Genomic DNA, 7,314 nt, shown 5'->3' on the forward strand with positions numbered 1-7,314 from the left:
TTCTTTCAGCTTCATAGGGTTGCCCTAAGTCTCAATCACTTATTTATTCATTTTTTCTTTCATTCTCCCAATCATTAATTCTGAAGCAACCATTATATACAAAGAAGTGTGCTGGTGTGAGAAATTCACTAACTGTCTTATTGGTGACCATTTATTGAATCTCTGTTTATTTAGCACACTACAAGGAAAAGAAAATCCTACTCCAAAACCTCAAGCAAAATGAGAAATTTATTGGATGTAAATAAAACATCCACTGGTAGTTCCCAGCCTTCAGGAGGGCTGCATCCTGGGCCTCAATTGATGCCATTTGGATCCATCTCGCCATCTCTGCCTCTCAGTTCTGCTTCCCTCTGCAAGGGCTTTACACTCTGCAGATCTCCAGGGTAGCCCCTCACGGCTTCAGAACTGGCAGGGAGGGCACTTCTCTTTGCCAGCTCCTCCAGCAAAGTCTTGAAATTCACTCTAATTTGCTGTGTTTGGCCTGACTCGAATCACATACCTATCTCTGACTGGCTAGACCTGGAGCATTTGTTTTCCACTGGAGTCTGAAATAAGATTCACCTAAAGGTTGTGTGGATTGTGCCCAGAGGAAGAACAAGGCCTTGTAACTGGAGAAAGGGAAATGCAGGGAAAAGAAATCAAATGTCTATTATCACTGGATGGCATAGAAGGCTCTCCAAATCTTTTCTCCTCTGATTTTTAGTTGGGCTGAAGGCCACATGGATAAAGAAATAAGCTCCAACTTCCCTTGAAGCTAGGTCGCTTACAGGACTAGGTGATGGGATATAAGGAGATAGGTGGGATGAGGTTTCCAGGTATCTTCCTTCAAAGACAGCAGGTGCTTGCCCTTTGCACCTCTCATCTTCATCCTTTCTTTCTATCACCTGGCTGTGTTCAGAACAAGAGGCAGATGGCCATACCATAGGGCCAGCTGAAAGAAACAAAGAAATGCCAAGGCCAGAATTCAAGCAGAGATTGGTTTGACTTTGTCTATTGTTTTTTCTTTCCACTGAGCCATTTTATCAAGGACTTGTACACAAAGAGTTTACTCAGTGACAGCCATGAGACAAGTGTATAATATACAAAGACACATCAGAATGGAGTCTGAGCAAGTTCACAGCTCAGTATCGACTTTGTGGACTTTGGAGTGAGAAGCTTCCCTACTTACTGAGTGTAATTACGGGCAAATGAAACCTTTCTAAGTCTCAGTTTTCACCTATATAAAGTAAATGATGATGTTGCAAAGCTGTAATGAAATAATCAAAGTAAAGTGACTAGAATGGTTCCTGGCACAAAAACTGTAGCAATTCTCTACCCTCCTCTCTTCCTCTTTTTCCTCCTCTAAGTAAGAATGTGAGAAGTACCAGAAGAAAAGCACTACATGTTTTAAAGAGAGAAGTTCTTTTGAGATAAGTCTTAAGAGTACATACTATTTCAGTTTTGGGGGGTATTCAGGTCCTATCCTTAGAAATTCTGGAGCTAGGCCTAGAAATCTGCATTTTAAAAAGTATCTTTGTTTTTTCTTCCTCAGGTGAGCCATTTTGGGAAATGATTGGCTAGAAGATAACATTGGAGTAATAGACAGAAGGAAAGAGAAGGAAGGAAGGAAGGGGAGGAAAAGTATAGGATGAAGGTAAATATTGGAAAAACTCCGCTGAGCTACAAAACTTGAACTCAATAGTTAATGAAGACATTTGTATGTTTTTGAGTAAAGTTTTTAATCCAGCCTTTGATTTTGAAAAGGTAATCTGATCATTGTATACTGAAAGACTTGAAGGAAGATAACTGAATTAGGCATCTTATGTGTGTGCTGTTACAAGGGTAGTAACACAAAGAACTAACAGAAATTAGAAAGTTCTTTAAAATGCTGTCTGGAAGATGAATGAGGAACTTCAGCTTGAATGTGTTCTATTTAAGAGACCATCAGGACATGTAGCAGCTAGTGAATAGGCAGATCTAAAGTTATTTAAGGAGAAGTCAATAAAATTTTATGTCTCTGAGCCAATTTTGAACATCCTTCACGACAGGTCTCTTCCTTTTCTGCTGGCTCAGCGATGGCTGGCATGAAGATCCTGAACCACAAACCCAGGGTGACCTTAGCCCAGGCAGTATAGTGACGGTCAACATCTGTGAGGCCTGGGGACTAAGGCCAACTTGGAGCCTACAGGCCCCATGAAGATGCCTGTTTCTGGAGACATCAATCTTACTAAAGATGGCAATGCACTGCTTCATGAAATGCAAATTCAACACCCAACAGCCTCCTTAAGAGTCAAAGTAGCAATAGCCCAGGATGACATAACTGGTAATGGTACCACCTCCAATGTCCTAATCATTGGAGAACTGCTGAAACAGGTGGATCTCTACATTTCTGAAGGTCTTCATCCCAGAATAACAGCAGAAGGATTTAAAGCTGCTCACAAAAAAGCACCACAGTTTTTGGAACAAGGCAAAGTAAGCAGAGATGAATAGGGAAATGCTCATAGATGTGGCCAGAACATCTCTGGTACTAAAGTTCATGTAGAACTTGCTGATGATGTCTTAACAGAGATTGTAGTTGACTCCATTTGGCCATTAAAACACAAGATAAACCTATTGAGCTCTTCATGGTTGAGATCATGCAGATGAAACATAAATCTGAAACCGACACAAGCTTTCAGAGGTCTAGTTTTGAACCATGGAGTACAGTATCCTGATATGAAAAAAGAGTAGACAATGCAAACATCCTCACATGCAATGTGCCATTAGAATATGAAAAAAACACAAGTGAACTCTGGCTGTTTTTTTATAAGTGTGCAGAAGAGAGAGAGAAACTAATAAAAGCTGAAAGAAAATTCATTGGAGATAGAGTTAAAAACTAATAGAACTGAAAATGAAAGTCTGTGGTGACTTAAATACAGAATTTGTTGTTATTGATCAAAAGGGAGTTGACTCATTTTTCTCAGATGCTCTCTCAAAAGAAGGCATCATAGCTCTGCACAGAGTAAAAGGGGAACTCTGGAAAGGCTAACTCTTGCTTGTGGTGGGGTAGCTCTAAATTCTTTTGATGACCTAAATCCTGATGGTTTGGCACATGCAGGACTTTTCTATGAGAATACATTGGGAGGCTAGAAGTTCACATTTATGAGAAATTAATAATCCTCATTCTGTCATATTATTGGTCTAAGAACCAAATAAGCAAACACTCACCCAAATCAAAGATGCAATAAGAATGGCTTGAGGGCTGTTAAGATGCTGTTGACCACAGCTGTGCAGTTCCAGGTGCTGGTGCAGTGGAAGTGGCAATGGCAGAAGCTCTGATTAAATATAAGCTTACAGTAATCACGGGCAGGGCCCAACCTGGAGTTCAAGCATTTGATGATGCTCATTTGCTCATTATTCCCAAGGTCTTTGCTCAGAATTCTGGTTTTAATCTTCAGAAAACACTAAAGTTCAAGGAGAACATTCAGAATCAGGTCAACTTGTGGATGTGAACTTGAACATAGGTGAGCCATTGATAGCAGCAGAAATAGGCATCTGGGATAGCTATTGTGTCAAGAAACAGCTGCTTCACTCCTGTTCTGTGATTGTCACCCACATTCTCCTGGTTGATGAGATGATATAAGATGATTCTCTTTTCTAAAAGGTTGAATTGAAGCTTGCTTTGTATTATGAATCATGAAGACTCTACAGAGTGATCCTAAGAATACAGCTATGGAATTTTTTCCTAGCTTCAGATGATTTTCAGAGGAATTTTCTTTCTTAAAAAATTTAAATTCATTTACTGATTTTAGAAAGAAAGAGAGAGAAACATTGACTTGTTGTTCCACTTATCTATGCATTCATTGATTGAGTCTTGTATGTGCCTTGTCTAGGAATTAAACCTGCAACCTTGGTGTATTGGGATGATGCTCTAGCCAACTGAGCTGCCCAGCCAGAGCTTCCAAGGAATTTTCTTTTCCCATATGAAGAAAGAAGACTGGCATCTATTCAAATTCCAAAGTCTGAAATCATAATTACAGTATTTTTTAATTACACTCAGTGTTTACACATAAATCAGGCCATTTTTACCCAAGGCACAGGATATTTTCCTTTAGCTTTTGTGATATTAAATACATGTTAGAAAAGCATATGTTATCTACCTTATTAAATATTACTTGAAAAATAAAATAAAGTAAAATTTCATGTCATTCTCCAAATTTTGGAGCTTTAAAAAATACTAGTAACACCCACAATAAAGACAATAACTTGGGCAAGGGTAATTATGGTTATTTCTATTTAACTCATTCAACCACCTTGGGGTCATATGGTGGTTCAAACTGTCATCACTATCAGTTAGCAAGTAACTGAGCTACCTTGAACCAGTTGAAGAGCAAAGCAAAGTGGAATGTGTGTAACCCAATCCCACCAGTAGAGCCAACCCGCAGAGTGCATATGGTTGCCTATAGCTGAGGCTGCATGCCCAACCTTGTAACTTAATAATCTTGTCAAAGTAATTGGCCACAGGTGGTCCACACAGCTGGGTGAACAGCTGAGCCTGCTCACTACTTTTGAGGCTGTCTTAACAAGTGGCTTGAAGTTGGTTGTGTATGATCTCCTTACTCTAGTGATTCTCACCCAGATACAATTTTGTCCTTTGGGGAATATTTAGCAATATATGGAGATATTTCATTATTGACACAAGGTATTGCTACTGGCATCTAAAGGGTAGAGGCTGTGTCTTCCTGTAGTAATTTATTTTGTTTAGCAGAACACAATGACTGGGTTATGATAAGGAACCAAAATAAAGTAGACCTATCCCAGCCCTGAACTTAGAAATGGTATTAATGGGTCTTGAACTTGGCAATGGAAGTGTGTGTGTGTGTGTGTGTGTGTGTGTGTGTGTGTGTCAGAGAGAGAGAGAGGTCATTGTGAAAAATAATTTGCAAATGGAGACAGCGATCCAAATCTGGACAAAGAAAATCGTTAAATGCTAAGCCCTGACAGCACATGCATAGCGATGCCAGAATGGTGAATGAGTTGGATGACTGTAACCCAATAGCCTCCAATAAATGCACACAAATTGTGTGCAACAGGCACTATCCCTCTTCTCCCCCAAAAATGAACAACAGAAAAACAAGTCAGGCAAATTCAGTCCTTTGCAAAAACTCATCCTGTAATTTTCTACAGATTGACAGTGATCACAGGAGTAGCATAACAGGAATATTGAAAGGGCAGGGAAGAAATGGTATTCCCAGGCACAGTCAGCTTTGGCAGCACTTCCCTCCAAGATGGGCGTGGGGGGTTTCCAGACAGGTTGTATATCATCTGCCCAGTGGGTGGTCCTGGAGTAGCAAGTAGGGAGGGCTCAACAGGACACAAAATGACAATAGGAACAAGTCACCTGTAGCACAACTCTGGTTCTAATCTAAACTCCGGAAGTCTGCAGATATGAAAGCTTTGGAATTATGGTTTGGAAAGAGCAGAATAAGCTGGTTTAGATGCAATGTAATTAGATTGTGCTGGAAAAAAGTTGTCCTTCCGCTCTTTACAATGTTCCCTACCCACCCACCTTACCTTTTAATGCAGTGTCAGGAAAACAACCCTAGCCTCCTTCAAAGTCGGCTAGCATATTCCTAAGAAAAGTCTGTACATGCCATCAGCTCTAGAATCAGTCACCTAGGGATTGGTGACAAGTAAGGAACGTTATCTTAAGAAATACAAATGATCTCCAGTTCCATCCATGCAGAGCATTATGCTAAGTGAAATAAGCTAGGTGGTGAGGGACAAATGCCATATGACCTCACCTTTAACTGGAACATAATCAACAAAAGAAAAAAATAAATAAAATATAACCAGAGACATTGAAATTAAGAACAATCTTACAGTAACTAGACGGCAGGTGGGAGGGGATAATGGGAGGAAGGGGTTTCAGGAACTATTATAAAGGGCACATGAACAAAACCAAAGGGGAGGGTGGAAGCAAGGGAGGGAGGTGGGTTTGGCTGGGGGTGAGGAGTGGTGGGGGGTGGGAAATGCAGGCAACTATAAATGAACAATAATAAAATGATTAACAAATAAATAAATACAAATGAAAGCTGGCCTTTTTCAGGGTTTATTAGTTTGAGAACTGAACGAGCAAGATATCTTTCCCACACAGGCAAGGTGTTCAATCATGCAAACCTTGTCTTCTCACAACTCTACCCTTTCTCTGTTTGTGTTGTTTTAATCACATCAATTGAGGATGTTTCTTTTTTAAAAAGCTCATGAATTTATTCCAATGAATTAAACTCTTTTCCATTCACTCCAAGATTTTTGCTTAGGAGTAGTGGCTTGATTAAGGTTGGTTAGTCACTGTATAGTTTTTGTCTTGTATTGTTTTTTAATTGAATTTGTTGGGGAGACATTAGTTTCACATGTTCAATTCTATAATAAATCATCTGTATATTGTATTGTGTGTTCACCACTCCATGTCAAGTCTCTGTCCATCACCAGTTATCCCCCATTAACCCTCTTCTACCTTCTTCCACTCCCTTTTCCCTCTGGTAATCACCATACTATTGTTTGTGTCTGTGAGGTTTTTTTCTTAACCCCTTCACCTTTTTCACTCAGTTCCCCAATGCCCATCTCCTCTGACAGCTGTAGGTTCATTCTCAGTATCTATGGGTCTGTTTCTATTTTTGTTTGTTAGTGTATCATGTTTATTTGATACCACATATAAGTGAAATCATATGGTACTTGTCTTTCTCTGACTGGCTTATTTCACTTAGCATAATACTGTCCAGGTCCATCCATGCTGTAACAAAAGGTAAGATTTCCTTCTGTTTATCATGTAGTATTCCACTGTATAAATATACCACAGCTTTTTTATTCACTCATTACTGATGGGCACTTGGGCTGCTTCCAAATCTGGAGTATTGTAAATAACACTGCAATGAATATAGGCATACCTATGTTGTTTTGAATCAGTGTTTAAGGCTTCTTCAGTTATATTGCCAGAAGTGGAATCACTGGGTCATAAGGCAGTTTCATTTTTAATTTTTTGAGAATAACTCCATACTGCTTTCTACAGTGGCTGCACCAATCTGCATTCCCACCAACAGTGCATTCCCTTTTCTCTACAATTTTACTAACACTTGTTGTCTGGATTTACTGATGACAGCCATCCTGATAGGGGTGAGGTGACATCTCATTATGGTTTTAATTTGCATTTCTCTGATGATTAGTGAAGTTTAGCATCTTTTCATGTGTCCATTGGCCATCTGTATGTCCTCTTTGGAGAGGTGTCTAGTGAGAACCTTTGCCCATTTTTTAATTGGACTGTTTGATTGATTTTAGTGTTGAGTTTTACAAGTTCTT

General features: G+C 39.5%; 1 pseudogene; it reads left to right on the top strand.

The window, feature by feature from the left end:
* Nucleotides 1–2,054: 2,054 nt before the first annotated feature.
* LOC123808740 lies at nt 2,055–3,601 on the top strand (annotated as a pseudogene).
* The last annotated feature ends 3,713 nt before the right edge of the window (nt 3,602–7,314 follow it).

This window comes from Phyllostomus hastatus, unplaced genomic scaffold, assembly GCF_019186645.2.
Source record: "Phyllostomus hastatus isolate PE091 unplaced genomic scaffold, TTU_PhHast_1.1 phas_scaffold_501, whole genome shotgun sequence".
Lineage (NCBI taxonomy): Eukaryota > Metazoa > Chordata > Mammalia > Chiroptera > Phyllostomidae > Phyllostomus > Phyllostomus hastatus.